Raw genomic sequence first — 19,503 nt, 5'->3', positions numbered from 1 at the left:
ATTCCCAGGACTTAAACTGCATAAGGCACACACACATTGGGGTATGAGATGACCTGTGTCTGTGCTGCCAAAGAGCTGACTTGACCAGCTGGTAAAAGCCAATTCAAGGGCAAACAGAAGCCTGAGATTACCCCACAGGAGCTGTTCTCTGAGCTTTAGGTTTCCAGAAATAGAGTGAAATCGGTCTGGATTTCCACAGGCTTTAGTGTCAGAAGAGAGTCAAGAGAAAAGAAGCTATGGGTCACCTCCCCTCATCTTCATTCACATACTTACAGACACCTCTCTCTATAGCCCCAGGGTCCAGGCCCTTCATTTATTTGTCTATTCCCTTTGGCCATTCAGTCTGATCAACATCTACTGGCCAATTGAGGACACAGGTACGGTATGCCAACATCATAAAGGATTAATGGCAATATAATGTATTTACACAAATACAACCAACAGAACCATAAAGAAACCAATGGAACCATAAAAAAAACCAACCCTGCCATCCATTAACACCCAAGTAATATACATCTGGCGAAGTAAGCCAATGCTTTCTGTTGGAATCATCCCCGATTTCACAAATCACCACCTTTCTGCCTCTTCACACTGTTGGTTTGTCTCTCGGTGCCCTGAGCTCGGTTCTGAGTATGAGGAGTCTGCCTACCTTAGTTTGGTCACAGGGATCTGTCAGTGTCATGGGTCTCCTGATATGGGCAAATACCCAGGTCACATGGTAGGTAGGGCTGGCTGAGTGGCTGCTGAGATTTTGATCTCTTCAAACTCCAAGGAGGTTGGACAGGCTCAGGGTGGAAGATGTCACTGGACAGCCTCCTCCGAGTACTCCAGTAAGTACTGCAGATACGGACACTTTCTATGTGTCTTATGACATGAAAGAGTTTGGGAGGTGTATGTTTTTATGTCCAAAACTGGATTATTTGATTTGTGAATATATATATATTGTATAAAATATTATATCTACTTAGCAAATGCCATTTACTAGAAAACAAAACTCTGTATTTCATTATATCACTTAAATTTTGACACGAATTAATTATGCGTTGGGCCACAAGGAGACCTAATTTCCAGGAAGGAATTTCTTCCAGATGTTTCTCAGGCAATTTATCTTTTTTGAATCTTCAATCTTCAGAAAAATCAGTTGAGAATTCAGAGAAATGGGAAGAGGCGTTATAATTCTCCTGTGAGAATTAAAGAAGCTACTGGTTTAAGGAATCCACTGATGTTAAATCCAAAGCAAGAGCAGAAAACACTGACAAGGGAGTTGAAACTCCAGAAACTGCAGTGGGGGCAAGGAGGAAAGAAGTGGTCACCACCTAATCAGTCAGTCTTGCTTATAGTTGTTGCCTGGTTATAAGTGTGTGTTTGTGGCCCTGTCTGTTGCTGCTGTAGCCATTCTTTCACATTAAACAAATATTAGTAAGTCCAGGCACATAATATATTTTATACAAACCCTATGAGTGGTCTTCCATGACATAAGAAGTTTTGAAAGACAGTAACTCTTTAAATTGGAAATTTCACCATGTGAGTCTGTATAGTGCTGTTAACTTTGCTAGGTGATTTGAATGTTGCCTTATTTGAAATCTACCCAATATCGTTCACTACGGTTTTCCAGCATTTGAATATTTGCCAGAGGCTACAGTTCTTTGTACGTACTTTAATAGAAAAAATACCAGGTAAAGAAGGGAATTCAATACTCAGATAAGAAGTCAAAAACCAATCTAAAATCTAAGTTAGCAAAAGCAATATCGATTTCAACAGCAAAACCAGAATCGGAGCAAGCAGACAAAATATTTTCATTGTTCAAAAAGGAATTAGTTCATATGGAGTAATTTGCACCCTGACACCCAGCTTGAAAGTACTTTTGGATGCACTCTTAGCATTGCAAAATGAAAGAAGCTTTTCTACATCTTTAATATTTGTCATGGAACAAAGGTCACGACTATTGGATAGGGTAATTAATGCTTTGTATGTTTCAAATTTCATTGTAAGAGTAGTGGCTCTTAAAATATTAACTCTTGACGGTATTTAAAAAGTTTTTAAATAGGTTTTTATTGGAATTTTTGTGCTACTAATTTCTTTTATTGTTTTGAATTATCGAATGTTTATATCATGTGGAAATCATTTTTATATGTTATTGAATTTCATAATATATATTGTTTCATAATATTAACAAGTCATGCAATTGTTATTACATGTTTTGTTTACAGAAAAATCTATCAAAGTTTAATAGAAAATCTCTATCAGAAAAATAGTTTGCTATTTAATATTATGGCCATTCCTTTTTAATTAAAAACACATAAAATGAAAACTGCACAATGCTATGATTTGGGAAAACCCAAAGAGTTTTTTGTGTCCTAGGATTGAAGATTAATATCAAGAATTTGCACCATTAAAATACAAATGAGATATCCTGGGGGCCAGTACCAGGGAAAGAGGAGAGCAACATGATGCCCCGGCAGGGGAAAAGTTGGAGGGTTAAGCCAAGTTCAATTACAGGGTGTCAGGACAGAAGGCTCCAGGAGCAGAATGGCATGGACACCAGAATTGGAATCCTGAAGACACATCAAAGTCAGGAAACATCAGAGGCAAATGAGGGGGCAGAAGGGGAGTTAAAAAAGAAACTAATTCCAGGGATCAACATCTTCTGGAATCAAGATTGCTTTAAAATGGCTGAGCGTGGATCTCTGAGGTCGGTGAGGCAAGAGATCTTAAAGGAACAGCTTATTGTCAAGTGCCACCTCCTGCAGAGTTTGAGGATTTAAAGATACACATTTGATAAATTCACCGTTTGGTAATAGACCAGTGGGAGATGGCGATAGGAAAAAAATCTATTTCTATAATCAGAACTTTCCTTACACTTCATGGATTATGTGTGCATAACTTCTCTCTTTTCCTAATTTCTAAGCAGAGGACTATCTATGACAGGAAGACAGAGAAGGGAGGGCACAGAGCTGAGGAATGACATCTGGGGAAGTGGTGTCATTCATTAATCTGAGGAGGAGAGACAGTTGAGGTTTTTATTCTTTTTCTCTTCTTATACAAAAGGGAAGGGAAGTATTCTTCGTCTACGTTAAGTGAGGGACCTTCAACATACTTGTAGAAATTGGAGGTGCCTAAGAGAAACAAAGATTGCCATCCTGGTCCTCTTCAAACTCCTATTAATGTGATCTCCGTGACTACTTGGGCAAGAGGAGAAGACAGAAAGAAATGTCAGGTAGAGAGAAGAGACCCACAGCACAGTGTGCTGTGGCACAGACTGGTTTGTACTTCTGGCCCACGGCAGTCTGTACAAAGTGGCCAGACCTCATCCGATTGGCTGAAGGCACACCTACAAGGACTGGATGAGTGATCCCGCTGCAAGAAGCAGGGAGGAAGCCTACCTACTAGGTTGGAAGAGGTTGATCCACAGAAGTCTCCCATAGAAGGTGTCAGCTGAGATGGGGGGGCGGGCTGCACCTGTGCCCTTGTGGGGTGCCAGCACTTGTGCACTGGCCACCGGGATGGCTCCATGTAGCAAAATCAGCACAGTTGATTCCAATTGCACATCTAGGTTCTTTTCTCTTTTAAAACTATTTCTCCCGGGTAATCGTAATCCATGGGTGTTTCAGTGTCATTCCTGCTGTTCCAATTGTATTGATCTTTTCAAGTTCTTTAAATACACCACTCTCACATTGGTTTCAGGGCTTCTATGGATGCTGCTCCGTTTGCTCAGAACACTTCCTCCTGCTCAGTGACTCACCAACTCTTATTAATTCTAAGTTTTGCTTAAATGTTGCTTCTTTAGGGAGGTCTTCCTTAAGTCTCTGGTAGTTTTCTCCTCCATAAGATATGCTTTCTTACCACCCTGAAATTCCACTTTCTAACAAACATGTCAAAGATCATGTCTGTCTTGTTCAAACTTGCACTCCAGGATCCACTACTGAACTTAGTGGCGTATGGTAATTAATGTATATTCTTTGTCTCAACGAACGAAAGTAGCTATAGTCATCAAAGGAAGAATGAGAAAGCAGAATTCATACTAGGAATAGAAATCAGTTGTATACGATAAACCACTTGCACTTTGGAAACATTATAAGGGCCTAATAAAAAGTTAAGTTTTGTCTCTAGCCATTTACCTGGAGGCAGTCACAATTCCTATATCAGCATTAACAATATTGACTTTGATTGTTTTCTCTCTCTCTCTCTCTCTCTCTTTCTCTCTCTCTCTCTCTCTCAAGCTAGCTAGCTAGCTACTGGCATGGCTCAGGGTTGGGAAGGAAGTTATGATTACACTCAAGTATGTCTTTCACAGAGATGAAGTGAGCTGTGGTATACACGACATGGGCTGAAGCATCTTAAGGCATCACTTGCCTTAAAGATCTCCACCTTCTTGGCCCTCACTGTACTAGAAATCCAACAACTCAATTAAATGCTCTTTTACAGTGAAGGCACATGAAGAAAGAGATGAGTTGTGGGAATGTTAGGGCTAATATAGATTATGAAGCAGGTCTCCTTTGGTCGTCTTGTGCCATCTTCTTCTCAAGGTCTGTATCTTCTCATCCAGTCGGATAGATTTTTCCAGGTGATGAGCAAAGGGGCCCTGAAGGACTCCGGGGAGTCCTTAGCTTCTTTCTTCGGTTCATCTCTAAGCTCTCTATCAGCTTGGGCAATCCATGACCTCACCTAACATGGAGCATTTTATTGTAATGAAATAGCACTCAACTAGGGAGTCGAAAGATCGAGTCTTTGGTTATTAACAATCTTGGATGTCCATTAACTTCTCTGAGTTTCAGTTTCTTCTTTGAAAATTAAGGGTTATACTTTATGATGTCTCAGGACTTTTCCAACCTTAATGTTTAGTAAATGTTGATAATGATTCCCAATAACAGAGAATAGGAAGGAATGATCTTTGAGAGTTCTACTATAACAATGCAAAAATGCCATCTGTTAATTACATGGATGGCAGCAGGTAATAAACATATTTAAAAAGGGAGAGAGAAATTTATCTAGAGCTCACCAAAGTATATTAAAGAAGAAATCTCTCGAACATGACTTTTTATTGCAATGTCCATCTTTCCTCTCAAGGAAACTGAAGGAAGCACTCAATATTTCAGAAAAATGATCCAAAGAGACCAGCAGAGTCTCTGGCAGGGTAGGAGGAGAAGAGGGAAAAACAAGATTACCTTTATGAAATGCACTGAAGAGAGAAATTCTAGATGACTTCGGCTTTGGCAAAAATCTTCCCAGGAGTTAAAGGTCATACAACTTTCTACGATAGATCTATGAATGGATTGCTGTGTTTCTATCACTTCCTGAGTGAACCTCACAAAGTCAAGGTTCTTTACTTCCATATTATGAGTTGAAAGGGATAAGGGGGATTAAGAAAAAGTTACCCTTTTGTAAACATTTCAAACCAAGTTTGCTCCCGCCATGTACAAAGAGGCATTAACGAGGGGCTTACTGTCTGTGTGAGAAGTTGCTGCAGGCTGCAGAAATCTGTGGCTGGGCTCTCAAGATGGCTCGTTTAAGGCCAGAGGTCCTGTTTCTCCTAAAATTCAAAGGTTATACTTTGGCTAGCGGAGAGAGGCATGCAGGGAAGATTCCTCCACAAAAGGTCGGGTGTGGGCCCCCTCCTCGGAGACAGATACCATCATGGGGCAACAGGGGGTCTCAAGATCAGTGGGTTGAATTTCTAGCCTCTTTTTAGGGGCCTTCAAACTTACAAAAATTAATCCTTTTGATTGACTCTGGCTCCTAATCTTGAAGATAATCTCAGAACATTTACCAGTTTTCAGCACTGTTTACCAGGCCAAGTCTTAGCACCAAATTATGAGTTTTGTCATCAGTGACCTTTCCAATCTTCCCTTTTCACCTGCCCGCTTGGTAGCTCAAGTCCTCCTCCTTCCTTCTCTGTGGAAATTTATGTCAAAGTGTTTGCGATTGTTAGGGATTTAAGGAGATCAAATCATTCAGGCGTTTCATTTTCAGACGACAAAACGGAGATCTAAAGAGGTTACATGACTTCTCTAAAGCTATGTTTTTAAATCCTCCTCAGGATTTCAATATTAGGCATCTGAGTTAGTTACTGATGTTGGGGGAATCATTATTAATTGGTTTGACATGTAGTAGGTCACAAAAATTTTCATTTGGTACCACCTGTCGTTTCTAGATATTCAAGTGCCAATTCAGGCATATTTCAAAATAATTTAAAGATCTTTAAATACATAAGGCATCCCATATCATTCATTTTTAAAACTTCTTGGCAAAAAGCTTTTGGGATAGAATTGCTCTTTACTACTATTTTGAAAACCGTTGTAAATTATGAAATTAAAAACTGCTCTCCACTTAAGAGTATAGTATCTGAAAAGAAAAGGGGGTAGGGGCATCTGGGTGGCTCAGTCAGTTAAGCGTCCAACTTTACCTCAGGTCATGATCTCATGGTTTGTGGGTTCGAGCCCCTGTCTGTGCTGACAGCTCAAAGCCTGGAGCCTGTTTCAGATTCTGTGTCTCCCTCTCTCTCTGCCCCTCTCTCGCTAGTGCTCTCTTTCTCTCTCAAAAATAAAATAAACGTTAAAAAAATTAAAAAGAAGGGGTAAACACAAAAGCAGTTTGCAAACCCACATTAACGAGTGACTTTAGTGATTTGAATATTGTAGAGTAGAAAGACAAGTGTCGGGTGGAACCCCATGAAAATCAAAGTTATTTGCTTCTCGAAGAAAGCATGTAGGCAAAGTCTCCTTGGGGCTAGCATGCAAGGATGAACAGACTTGAAGGCAGAGGTATCTGACCTAGGACTTCTGAAGTGCTATAAATCTTGCTCAAGATAGCGATTACCAGGACCTCAATGTTTTTTAATCCTGTTTGATGCAAAAACGGTTCCCTGGAGGCTTCCACTTGCCAAATGAACTCGAGCTGCTGCTGCTGCTTCTTCTTCTTCTTCTTCTTCTTCTTCTTCTTCTTTTTAATGTTTATTTATTCTTGAGAGAGAGGGAGAGACAGAGCATGAGCAGGGGAGGGGTAGAGCGAGGGAGGGACACAGAATCTGAAGCAGGCTCCAGGCTCTGAGCTGTCGGCACAGAGCCCCATGCAGGGCTTGAACTCACGAGCTGTGAGATCATGACCTGAGCTGAAACTGGGCGCTTATTCGACTGAGCCACCCAGGAGCCCCTCGAGCTTCTTTGTGGAACCACTAACATGGGACATCTTATGAGTAGACAACCCTCATGGAACCTTATATCATCAAACTGTTGGCTTCATTGCTTTGGACTTTCTTTCCCGTCATCCTATTACCAATGTACAAGTTTAACTACCTGTCACGGTGTTGCTCTTTTCAAGGGTATTTTGTCAACATTGTCAAAGAGAGTTACGCTAGACTTTGAGTTTGAAAAAGAATTGTTGGTCTTTTAGGTAAATAATGTATCTATGGATATATTCCCTAGTAAAATATTTCAGTGCTAAAATAAATAACATAGTATAACTTAAAAAAAATTTAATGTTTAGTTTTGAGAGACAGAGATAGATAGAGGGAGAGAGAGAGAGAGGGACAGAGAGAGGGAGACAGAAGATATGAAGTGGGCTCTGTGATGACCACAGAGAGCCTGGTGTGGGGCTCGAATTCACGAACTGTGAGATAATGACCTGAACTGAAGTTGGACACTTAACCGACAGGGCCACCCAGCTGCCCCCCAAAATAGTATAACTTTTGTGAATTTATTACATTTATCTCCAGATGTAAAATATTATTAATTTCTTAAAATAAACATTAAAACATTTTCTGTAAGGTATTAAAAACATTCTTAAAATAATGAGAAAAAATAATTTAACACCAGAGAAAATATTAAACATCAGCACACTATGTAATTCTTTTAGTTTAATGATTATTTTATACTCTTTTCAATACCCTTTTTTTTTTTTTTACATTTATTAGTTTTTGAGAGACAGAGAGAGACAGTGCACAAGTGGGGGAGGGGCAGAGAGAGAGGGAGACACAGAATCCGAAGCAGGCTCCAGGCTCTGAGCTGTCAGCACAGAGCCCGACATGGGGCTCGAAGCCACAAGCCATGCGATCGTGACCTGAGCCGAAGTCGGATGCTCAACCGACCGAGCCACCCAGGCATCCCAATACTCCTTTTTAAAAAGCCAGCATATAAATTGTTGGTTAACATTCTAACCTTTAATGGAAAACCAGAACACTCTGGCCTCTTGCCTTTACCATTTCTGCTCTTAGTGCACTTTCCTCTTCCCAAGCACAGTGGTTTAGAAGATGCGGCTTCACAGTGCCATCTTTTTCTGGTTGCTTTGCCCCCATTTTCCCTTTACATCCTTTGAGTAATCTGGTACCCATTTGCAGAAGTCTTCTTTGAGGAAATCATAGTTCCTTTTTTTATGGAATGGATAATATTTGAAAAGACAAGTAAATCCTATCAAATAAAAATAAAACCATGGACTTTCTGCATTAGGCCCATATCTATGAGGAAATTACCCTCCTTTCTTTCCATTCTTGCCACAAATGGGATGTGCGTGTGTCATTGGTATTTTTATTACCTTCCTTGAAGGCATCTTTTTATCCAATTTCCTAGAATGCACGTGGTGCCCATACTAGGTCTAATGCTTTTGATTAGCTGCTGCACATAATGAGTCCCTGCTTTACTCTAATGGAAGCATGAGAAGATGATGTCCTGTGTGCATCCATTGTGGAGAACAATAGAAGGTTAGTCTTCTGTACTGAAGGTTTCCGAACGTGGGACTGCCAAGCACCAAACTCTACCACCTAAGACTAGAAAATCTGGACGTGTTCCATTAATAATTGACTTCAATGGTGCTAACTCTCCATCAAAAGGCTGATGATGAGACTTTCAAGATCTTGGCTCATATGGGACACCAAAATGCCAGTGTGGACGAGATTAATAACTTAGGCTTTTTCCTTTTCATGCAAGAACAATGGTACCTTATCGGATCCTAAGCCACAGGCCACACTTAGAACTCTAAGGTAACCGGGTAGGCTTGGGAACAGGGCTTTAAAAACCTGCTACTTCTGTATCGCTGGCTGTGCCACATGTATTAATTATGCCCATCTTATGTGTTGGTGTGTGTATGTGTAGTTCTACACCCTTCTCTGAATTAGCCTTTGCAGTGTTATACCTTGTATAGCACCTGGAACCCTAACAAAGGAAGAAAACCAAGAACAGTAATTAGAATTTGTTCCTGTCTCATATGCACATTCTGGTGATTCAAAAGCACCCACCATATGCAAAGTGCCAAGCTGAGGCATAGTTGGTGCTCACAGTGCTTGGGGGGATATTATCATCTGGGATGGGGAAACAGACAGATCTGCAAGCATTTCTTGTGCAAGGTGGATCATGCTGAATGGTCCAATAAAGGTGAGGTATAGCATCTAGAACATGGGCTCTGGCTTCAGAATGTTGTGCAAATTCAGTTTTTATGGCTAAACATGCATACGATTTGGGAAAGATTATTTAATCTCGAGAAGCCTCAGTTTTCTCATCTGAGAACTTGCAGTTAAAATGGGATCTTCTGGGGCGCCTGGTCGGTTGGGCGACTGACTTCGGCTAAGGTCATGATCTCTCAGTCCGTGAGTTTGAGCCCTCATCGGGCTCTGTGCTGACAGCTCAGAGCCTGGAGCCTGTTTCGGATTCTGTGTCTCCCTCTCTCTCTGACCCTCCCCCGTTCATGCTCTCTCTCTGTCTCAAAAATAAATAAACATTAAAAAAAATTAAAAAAAAATGGGATCTTCCTCATGGAGTCATTGAGAAGATGAAGTCTGATAAATTATGTCAAAGTTCCCTTTTTAAAACACAGTACCTACCACACAAGGCTTCTAGCTCAACAAATGTTAGCTGCCATTATAAAAAACAAAGTCCCATGGAAATATGGGGGGAGACAATACACACATACCATCGGAAGGGTTAAAAAAAAATCTATCTCCATAGAGGATTATAATTTAAGGCTACCTAGAGGTGGCTTTAACTTACACATACTGGTAAGTTATGCGGGTTTTACACGTCTGCTCAGTCTGTTAATTCAGTGACAAAATATGTACTTACAACGGCAATTAAAGCAACTTAAAGTAGCTCTGTAATACATCACAGAATACCTCTGTAAGGAAACACAGTTGCTATAGATAATTTTAGATGGTTATGATTTTATGAATATTTTAAGAAGTAAAAAAAAAAATCAGGAAGGTGTAGTGCTATTATTTTTAAACTCAGAGCTCAGAAATCTAAAACTGTGCCATGGGAGAGCTCTAAAAAGCTCCTTTCATAAAGCAAGACGTCTCACTGCATTAAAGATTTGCCTCTGAGTCTGCTGGTTACTGAATGAATGGAATTTTGTAGCATCTTTAAAAAAAAAATCCGTGTTAAGTATTGTTTTTAATGTTTAAATAAAAATTTGCAGATAGATGTTAGTGTTTTGTACATAAAGATTGCAGCCAGGCTGGAAACACAGAAGGAAACCCAGAACCGTTTTGAGATGGTTATAATAAATATCTGTTATTTATTTATTTATTTATTTATTTATTTATTTATTTATTTATTTAAAGTTTGCCACGGGAGTGGCGCCTGGGTGACTGAGTCAGGTAAGCAGCGAACTTCAAACTTCGGCTCAGGTCACGATCTCACACTTCATGTGGTTCGAGCCCACATCGGGCTCTGAGCTGACGGTTCAGAACCTGGAGCCTGCTTCGGATTCTGTGACTCCCTCTCTTTTTACCCCTCCCCCGCTTGTGCTCTGTCTCTGTCCCTGTCTCTTGCTCTCAAAAATAAAGACGAAAAGAAAATTAAAGTTTGCCCAGGGAGAACTCCAAACAGGAAGTCTGACAGTTCCACGGAATCTATCACAACAGGACTTAGTAGTGAGAGGAGACACTAGGGGAAGTAGGTTTGTTTTCAGTCGTGGTTGAAGCACAGGAACTCACCTTCCTCAGAAATTAATGGAGGCTTTCAATCTTGCTGGCACTGCTACTTTATCATTCATATGACTAAACAGACAATCAATTTAGCCGCAATGTATGGGAATGAAGGGAAGGGACAAATAAGCTATGAATGATGAGAACAGAAAAATCAAACCCCCCTCCCTTATTCTTTTTTAATGGCTAATTCCAACAGGGACAAGACCAGTAAAAAGAGGTTAATGAATTGCAAAGATTCTTTGGAAAGTGATTGACTGGTATTGAAGCACAGTCAAATCAGTCATAAATATTTACTTTTATTAGCAACCGTGGGTTGCCTGTTATTTCCGATTGATTTTTAAAGCTGGCAAAAATCTACCACTGTGACTATTATCACATGTTCCCAAGTTTGTCAATATTTCTCGGCTCGAAACAATTCCAGAACACACAGAGCCTCCTAAACCCTTATTTCAAACGCATTTTTTTCAACACAATTTCCCAATGATTACAAATGATGAGTTAGAGTGAGTTTCCCTATATCATTAAGAATAATTATCATCTTTTCATTTTGACATTTTTTCAAATGGTTAGAATGGCAGCAGTTGTGGGCTTAATGTTCTTGGATAATCTATATTCCATGAACATCGACTTGCTAACCTGCAGTTGTGTTGTTTTACCAAGTGAGAATGAGCCATAAGGGAAACCTCTTCTTCTTCTTCTTCTTCTTCTTCTTCTTCTTCTTTTTTTTCTTTTTTTAATTTCCAGCCCGTGTAGCAGCGACTGGGAGCACTCCAAGAGTTAACAGGGCAACATCGTTCCAGTTTCTGAGCAGTGTGCAATACCACTGTTTGTTTACACCATTGAATAAGATGCTGCTTTATTTTGTGCAATCCAACCCAATATAAGGACATTTTCCCGAAACTTGCTGTCTAGACCATCAAAAAGATGGAAATCACTTTTAACGCAGCGTTTGTAACATTCAGATCCAATAATTCAATTCAAAGGAACATAACAAAAGGACTTTCCTACGGATAACAACAAAGAGTTAATATTTCCCAGGGCAGACAAGTTTCCAATTCAATTAGTTTTAATGAACCTTCTGCTCACTGGTTACTGAACTAGAAAGAACAGCAATAAATGCCCAGAGGAAAGAGGGAGAGGATATTAAAGGAGGGTTAGTGTATAGTATATAAATTTCCAAGTTGACTAAAAGAGTAGCCTTGATGTAGTTTTGGGAGCTAAAGACAGAGAATCAGATCTGTCTTCTCAGTTTAGTGTGCAGAGACAGCAAATCTCAGCTGGTTGTTTCGTGCGATGAAACAAATACAGTAGTCTATCCCCAAGTCTGATGGTAAAACAGATAATACAATAGATAATCCAATCACATTGTGTCTAAAAGCGATGAGCATGTTCCATACGGAAAACACAAAATGAATTCTTTACTAATAATCAGCAGACCAGATTTGTTAGTTTATTTACATGTACTAATGTAAATATGAATATATGGATAAATGTGTATGTACCTTTCGCTGTATGCTTTTCAAAGAATTAAGATAGATTTTTTTTCAGTTTGCGTGTAACAGAAGTTATACATTCACTCATAAAGGGAACAACATAGACATAAATTTATCAAAGTAAAAAGCAGCCACCCACAAGCGATTTCCTATTTGAGATCCAGAGAATGAGTTTTACCCTAAGAATTTAATGGATTTCATATTTTTATTTGATTCTGATAGTCACCTTAAACCTGTACGATAGCACGGCAAACTTATATTTCCAGGATCAAGCTGCAAGTCATACTGTGGTTAAACATGACTACCTGCACAGATATGATTGTATAAATATACAAATCCACTCCAGTTAAATATTTGAAATAAATGATAGAGTCCAGTAAGAGCCTCCATGTCTATTATTGTTTCGAGTAAGCATTGTCAGGTATTTTTCCATTTCTGGAACTTTTGAAACATTTCATTACCCATCACACCCTCATTATATTGAACTATCTTTTTATTCTTAGCTACAGCCCAGTTCCCCGCTGCCCCCGCCCCCCGCCTGCCATGGTTTGGAAATCTTTTTCTGGACCCTGAATATGAAAAGTTCTAAATGTATGGCATTACACGGCACAGATACATTCCATAAGGTGCATAAGGATCCCCTTCACCCCAGGTGGTCCATTTTTTCTCAAGCAAGGGTTCAAAGAGCACAAGTGCACTGTAAAGGGGACCCACAGCTTGCATCCCTGTCAGCTTTCTGAGGCTCGCACTTGAGACTGGCCGCAAATCTGATCAGCAGCTACAGCATTTCAATGATGCATATTTTTCCTTGCAGATGCATTTCTCTTTGAGTTTAAAGTTAAGCTTGTGTTTGTGGATGGCTGCTTTGTCAGTGAACATTTGGAGTTTGAAAATAGAGCACCTGGGTTGGGTTGGAGAGAAAAATGGTTTCTGGCTTGGTAATCACATGTTTAACCATCACTACCACCACAAAATTAGGATAGAATGGAACCAAATCAAATGCAAAGTTGAAGTTTGATAGCACAGTGTCTCTCTTGAATACTCTTTAAGGAAGGTCGTCACATAATTGGGAGAAACATTAAAACAGGTCAACTTCTATCTGCAATGCTATTGGCCACTCCAAGCACAGACTATTTTAATACTCTAAGAGTTTTTATCACATTTTTGATGTTATTCAATGGCCTTCGTTTATTTAACGGTAGTACTGCATTTCTAACATGAAGAGAAAATATTCACTCACCGCATACTTCCTAAGAGATGACTGCTTTAAATAGGATGAAATTTTAAAAAGAAAGGAAATAAAACGAAATACAGAGCACTCGTTTCCAGCACAAATCCTATGTCTTGCAATTATCTCCATGCTGGCCACATAAAAATTGTTATAAATAATCAAGTGACCTCACGCTAGTTAAAAAGTAGAATACGATAGGGCTAATCTCTTTAAAAATATAAATATTCATGTTACTCGAAAGAGGCTATTTCCAGGGATGGAGTTTAAACATTCATTTTCAATTTAGACAAATGTTTTACTTTGTCTTACATTCATTTGATGTTCTTGTTGTGCATCAGTGGTTGGGTGAGTTTTTTTTTTTTTTAATTAAAAAAAAATTTTTTTTAACATTTATTTATTATTGAGAGACCGAGAGATACAGGGAGGGAACAGGGAAGGAGCAGACACAGAGTCCAAAGCAGGCTCCAGGTTCTGAGCTCTGAGCTGTCAGCACAGAACCCGATGCCGGGGCTCAAACTCACAAACTGTGAGATCATGACCCGACTTGAAGTCGGACGCTTAACCGACTGAGCCACCCAGACACCCCGGTTGTGTGAGTTTTTAGAGCTTCTGAAGGAAGAGGGTTGCGAGGCAATACAGAGTTCATGTTTGCACTTTTGGTAGTGGCACCGGAAATGACACTTATGGGAAAGGGCATATTTTTTTCGAATAGCAATTCGCATATGAAGCCTGATCATGAACGTACCGCCGGAAAAACAACCTTACTTACACGTGGGGGTGCCTCAAGGTAGTAGAATTCAGAGCCTGTTGTGGGCTGGCAAAACAAAAGCCGAGGACCTCCCTCCCCAGAACAATAGAGACACGGCAATTGGCAGAGGTAAGCACCAAAGGAAACATATATTACACTAAAGCATTTACTTGCAAAATAAGAACGCCGGTGTGCAAAACACTACAGCCCTCCAATGCCCACTTTTCTTAAATAGCAAAAGAAACTCTAGAACTTTGCCTCTAAGGTATTACAAGAAACTTTGTCAAGTTGCACATGAGAAAATAGAGCCCACAGCCATATAGTAAGCAAAAAAATTCTGTTTGAGTATTGACATGACAGTTTTTGAAAGTTCAAGCAGAAAACCAATTATAATGAGCACTGGAAAAGCCCGGAGCCCTGCTGTTCAATAAATAAAAAGTACAACAAACTATTTTCCAAAAAGGTTCTAGAGAGTTTCTTCTTGTCCCACTACTTACAATCTGATTACATAAATAGTCTCTATTTGCTGTTGAATTGCCAGGCAGCTGTATTAAAGTACAAATCAAATCAAGTCAGGATTAGAAAGTAAAAGAGCATGGTTTAAAGTAATCTATCCCCCAGGAACTGTGCTCAGATTCATCAAACAGAGCTTAAAGTACAGTATATCTTATACCCTCGTGTTTCCATGCTGCATTGCTGCAAAACCAGTTATTATTTTTGATATCCAGAGAATGTTGCTTGTTGCTGAAGAAGGCTCACTTGCTTATTTAAAGGTACTATTCGTATGTGCCACTTATTTATTACTTCTTTTGGTTAAGATTCACGGGAAGGATCTGAGTACTAAAGACTGGTAGACTCTTTACTGACCATCTCCTATCTGCCTCAGCTGTGAATTGTCATGAAGATTTCTTATACATAGAAGGATGACTAATTTATTCCCGATTTTGGATGATACACAGTTGTGATGTTATTAAAGAAAAGCTCATTGCCCTTAGATGCTATTGGCTATACAGTATTATGCACACCTGCCCTCACAAATCCTGTTCCATCCAATTATTACCAAAGGAGAAGGCGATTTAGTCATTTCGACCTGTGATTGTTTTTGATGGAGAGCTCTACACGGAATTGTCAATGCACTCATCAGATTTTGGTATTTACAAAATTGCTGTCGCCTTAAAGTAGGAGGAACACAATTCAATAAATATAAGTAGTTTCATCAATGAAAATTTTCAACTTTTATTATCTTATAGGACAAACTATTTAAATCTACAAATATAAGCTTGTATTTCACCACGTTCCTTGTATTTATATGATAGCTAAATAACGATTCCGAGATGCTATATTGGCTTCAGTTATCATATTCTACATTTCTCTCCAAAGGGCATAAATGTAGCCTGTGAAGGTAGCTGGATATTGATCTAGAGTGATTAATTTGTATTTTATGTGTAACACGGAGGGGAAAACAGGCAAAAGCGTTATTTCTGTGAGCTGAAAGGCTTCAGGAAAATGGGTAATGTGTGTTTTAACCAGACAGCCCAATGACCATTTTTCTTCCTACATCCCTAAGCTGAGAGAGAAAAAGTCGACGGTTGCCATTAGTGAACATTTCTCATGTAAGTAGCTCTACTTACAAACTCTGCCACATTCAAACAGGCATTCGGTGCCATCATCGTGCACCACGAGATCTGAAATGCTGGCACCTCTCCATTGCAGTCTGAGGCTCTTCAGCCCAATTTAACGTTCCGTTCTCTGCACTTTGCTCACCTGATCATTACCAGTGACACAGAGCCCCCGCGGTGAGATGTCGCCAGGTGACTCGGGCAGCGTTGGGAAGGGACCTGCATTCGTGCAGGACACTGGGAGGTTTCCCTGTGTGGGACAGAGATTCCTGTCTGAACCGTTCAAAAAGAGGGAGGCTTTTATTACCAGGGAGGTACCTGCAGACCAAGATCCTGCACACAAGGCCTTTGTGGGGCGAGTGGCGCTCCCAGAGTCAGGTCGGATGTTGCTTCTAAGAAACTAGCTGCCAATCGGCCCTGTGTTTGAAACAAACAGTTTTTGAAAATCTTTTAATGAAATATTGATTTTATCAAGCACATCAAACTAAAGGCAAATGTAGCATGGTGTCATGATTAAAAAATAACAATGTATTACAGGTAAACTAAGATAAATGAGTTAAGTGCTCAGTTTGCGGTGCAAATTGAAACCATATATCACAACCTTTCATTATCCAGCATTCCTGCTAGAGTACGGAACATGGAAGTTGATTGAATAGTAATATCAGATTAGTAGGGAGCTTTCCCCTGCTTCAGCTGAGGGTGGAATTTGGAGCTAAAACGGGATTATTTCCATAACAAAAGTTTCTTGAAAAGATTTTTAAAGTGAATGTGACTGATAATCAGGCAGACTATGGCACCCTGAAATTGCCCTTCCCAGATCTCACATGAAGAAATGAAGGGATCTGTATTAATTTTCAAGCTCCCTTTGATTGGGTGAACCTGTCTCCGTTTTGTATGACATTGTTGCCACAGGTCATTGCCTGGTGCGGTGTACCATGAAACAAACAAATAGAAAAAGGCACCTTCTGGCACTTTAAGTCTCACTGCCATCTGACTACTACCCTCGTGGCTCAGAATGATGAAAAGCGGAGGCTGGGAGACATCTTCCTATGGTTAGATTGGGAAAAATGAGCATGATGATCACATGGGCTGGGAAGGGCAGGAGAGACAGTCGAAGTCATCTAGGAACTCAAGAGAAAAGGAGAAGACAAGAGGTCACAATTATATTCTAGTATCACACTCCCTTTCACGGAGATCTGATATATTCAGTTTGTTCTTGTATGGTGCTTAGGGAAGTTCTAATTAAGGGAAGAAAGAATTTTGACACATGTGAAGCAGAGATCAATATTTAGCACTATAATCAGCAATTCCTGATGCTTTGACAGTGTCACTGTACTCATCGTAACTATCCATTATTTTCTCAGGGAGGAGAGCCAGGCAGAGGCTAACAGGCTTACGGCAAGCTATCATGAATCACATAAAGCAGTGTCTCATCCGCCTCTATTTGTCTTGCTTTTCGTCTTCATTCATCCTTATAAAGAAGGCTGTACTGCCACCAGCCCTGAGACGCCACCTTACCTCTGAACTGCACGACAACAAAAAGCAAAAACAGTTTCTAAAAATGTCTACTGTGTAAAGCACGAGAGCTACTTTCCAGAGAAATTAAAAAAAAAAAAAAAAAGAAAAAAAAAAGGAAGTGGTGATTGTTTACCCTCTGAAAACATGCATGGTAGACTCCTTTCACATGTAACCTAAAGGGACTCTATTAGCCACTAGAAAAATATTCATTTAAAACACTTTGGGGGGAGGTTATGTTTATAGTAAGTTATAGGTTTAGAATATATTGATCTCGCTTTTCACCCAGACTAAACAGTGTCTGTTCTACGACAAAGAAAATCCCACCATCACAGAACTGAACCAGATTCTGTGTCGAACTTTGGTTTGGGCTGGACAGATCAAACTGTAGTAAAATATCAGAATAGCTGGTCATCTTAACTTTAGGGGTGCAAGCAGATGGTCAAGTGCTGTGTTCAGGTTTTTTTTATGCTGCCCCGAGATTTGTCAAGCTGTAAATCTTTCTTTATGTTCGCCAATATGAAGTCTAAGTTTATAAAGCATCTCCCACGCTCAGATTTTGGCCAAGAAGTAGGCGAGTGATGTAGTCTACCTGGGTATAATTTGATCTCTGTTTACATTACATATATGATATCATCATACTCAATGATCATTTTAGCACATTTAAAAACCAATGCAAAAATAAAATACAAATCCCAAGGCTTGTGTTCCCTTGATTTTAAGTTAATTGCATTCCATTGCTCCATTTACCTAATTATAAACTGCTATTCTCTGTGTGTGTGTGTTTTTTTTTTAATATTAAAAATTGTGCCAGGTCTGTCTGGTTAATTAAAAAAAATGATTGTCAGCAAGTGATTTCAAGTTGTATTTTGCTTATTTTTGCCCATTAGATTTTGAGTGGAGAACATGGACTGGATAACTTAAAGAGATAAACACCCTGTAAAATGTGATGGAATGATTTGACTCCCATTTACATACAGAACATCATTTCCAACATTTTCCATAACATTCACAGGCGTGCAGCGTGCGATGTACGACTGTAGGTGGAAGCGGAAGACCTGGTGTCTCGTATTTCAAACCGTCAGCTGATTCTCACTGCTCTATTCCTGTTTAAGTGAGATGCTGACACAAGCTCACACACTGACTACCCCAAGTAGCACTAATTAAGGGCTGTCCAACTGTGCTTTCTGTTGAGCAGTTTGCTCCGGTGGGTGACAGGAAACAGCCTGAGCTCTGTCTGCAGAATGACATAACAAAGAAGGTTTAAAAAAAAAAAAAAAGAAGAACACAGATCTGGTGGGCTGGATAAAAAGACCTAAGAGAGAGCTAACTTGCCCATTTGTTGCTATGAATACATAATTGTGGATTAAGAAAATTTGCGAAGTCACTGTTTATTGTCAGTTTGTTAGGGTACGCACCCTTTGCTAGAATCACTAATAGTTATAGAAGAATGTGAATTAATAGGGAACAGAGCAGTCCTCTTATTCAAAAGGTTATCAGTAAATCTCCTCTTAAAAATAGTGGTCAAGTGTTGTCATTATGATGCAATGGCATTGTGTGTAACTTGGAGAATTTAGCTTAAAAAGCAAAGACTTGAAGGGAATGACTCTCTTGGGTATAACTATGAACATTAATTTATTAACAGCCAGGTTGATTAAGAGAGTGTTATTAAAAAAAAAAAAAAAGGAAAGAAAGAAGAAAAACAAACAAACAAAAAAACCCAAAACAAATGTTCCTATAAATGGGGAAGTAACTAGAGCAACATTAACCTTAAGTTCTTTCCCTACATTTGTTTTCCTTAAAACTCCAATGAATTTGAACCCGAGTTTCAGTGTTTCTCTCAACTCACTCTAAAACTAATCCCACATAGAGTCTTAAGAAAGAAAGAAAAAAATATATATTTATATATATTATATTATAGTATATATAGCATATATATACTATGCTATGTATATATACATATATATATACTATATATATGCTAT

At 39.4% G+C, this 19,503-nt stretch overlaps 1 long non-coding RNA gene across 1 annotated transcript; it reads left to right on the top strand.

The window, feature by feature from the left end:
• Nucleotides 1-761: 761 nt before the first annotated feature.
• LOC147578485 (uncharacterized) lies at nt 762-17,635 on the top strand. Its single transcript, XR_015254296.1, has 2 exons — nt 762-830; nt 17,368-17,635. It is a non-coding gene; the product is annotated as an uncharacterized LOC147578485 (long non-coding RNA).
• The last annotated feature ends 1,868 nt before the right edge of the window (nt 17,636-19,503 follow it).

The sequence above is a fragment of the Puma concolor genome, chromosome C1 (assembly GCF_028749965.1).
Source record: "Puma concolor isolate L17-30 chromosome C1, mPumCon1.1.hap2, whole genome shotgun sequence".
Taxonomy (NCBI): domain Eukaryota; kingdom Metazoa; phylum Chordata; class Mammalia; order Carnivora; family Felidae; genus Puma; species Puma concolor.
This window is presented reverse-complemented; position numbering and strand designations above follow the sequence as displayed.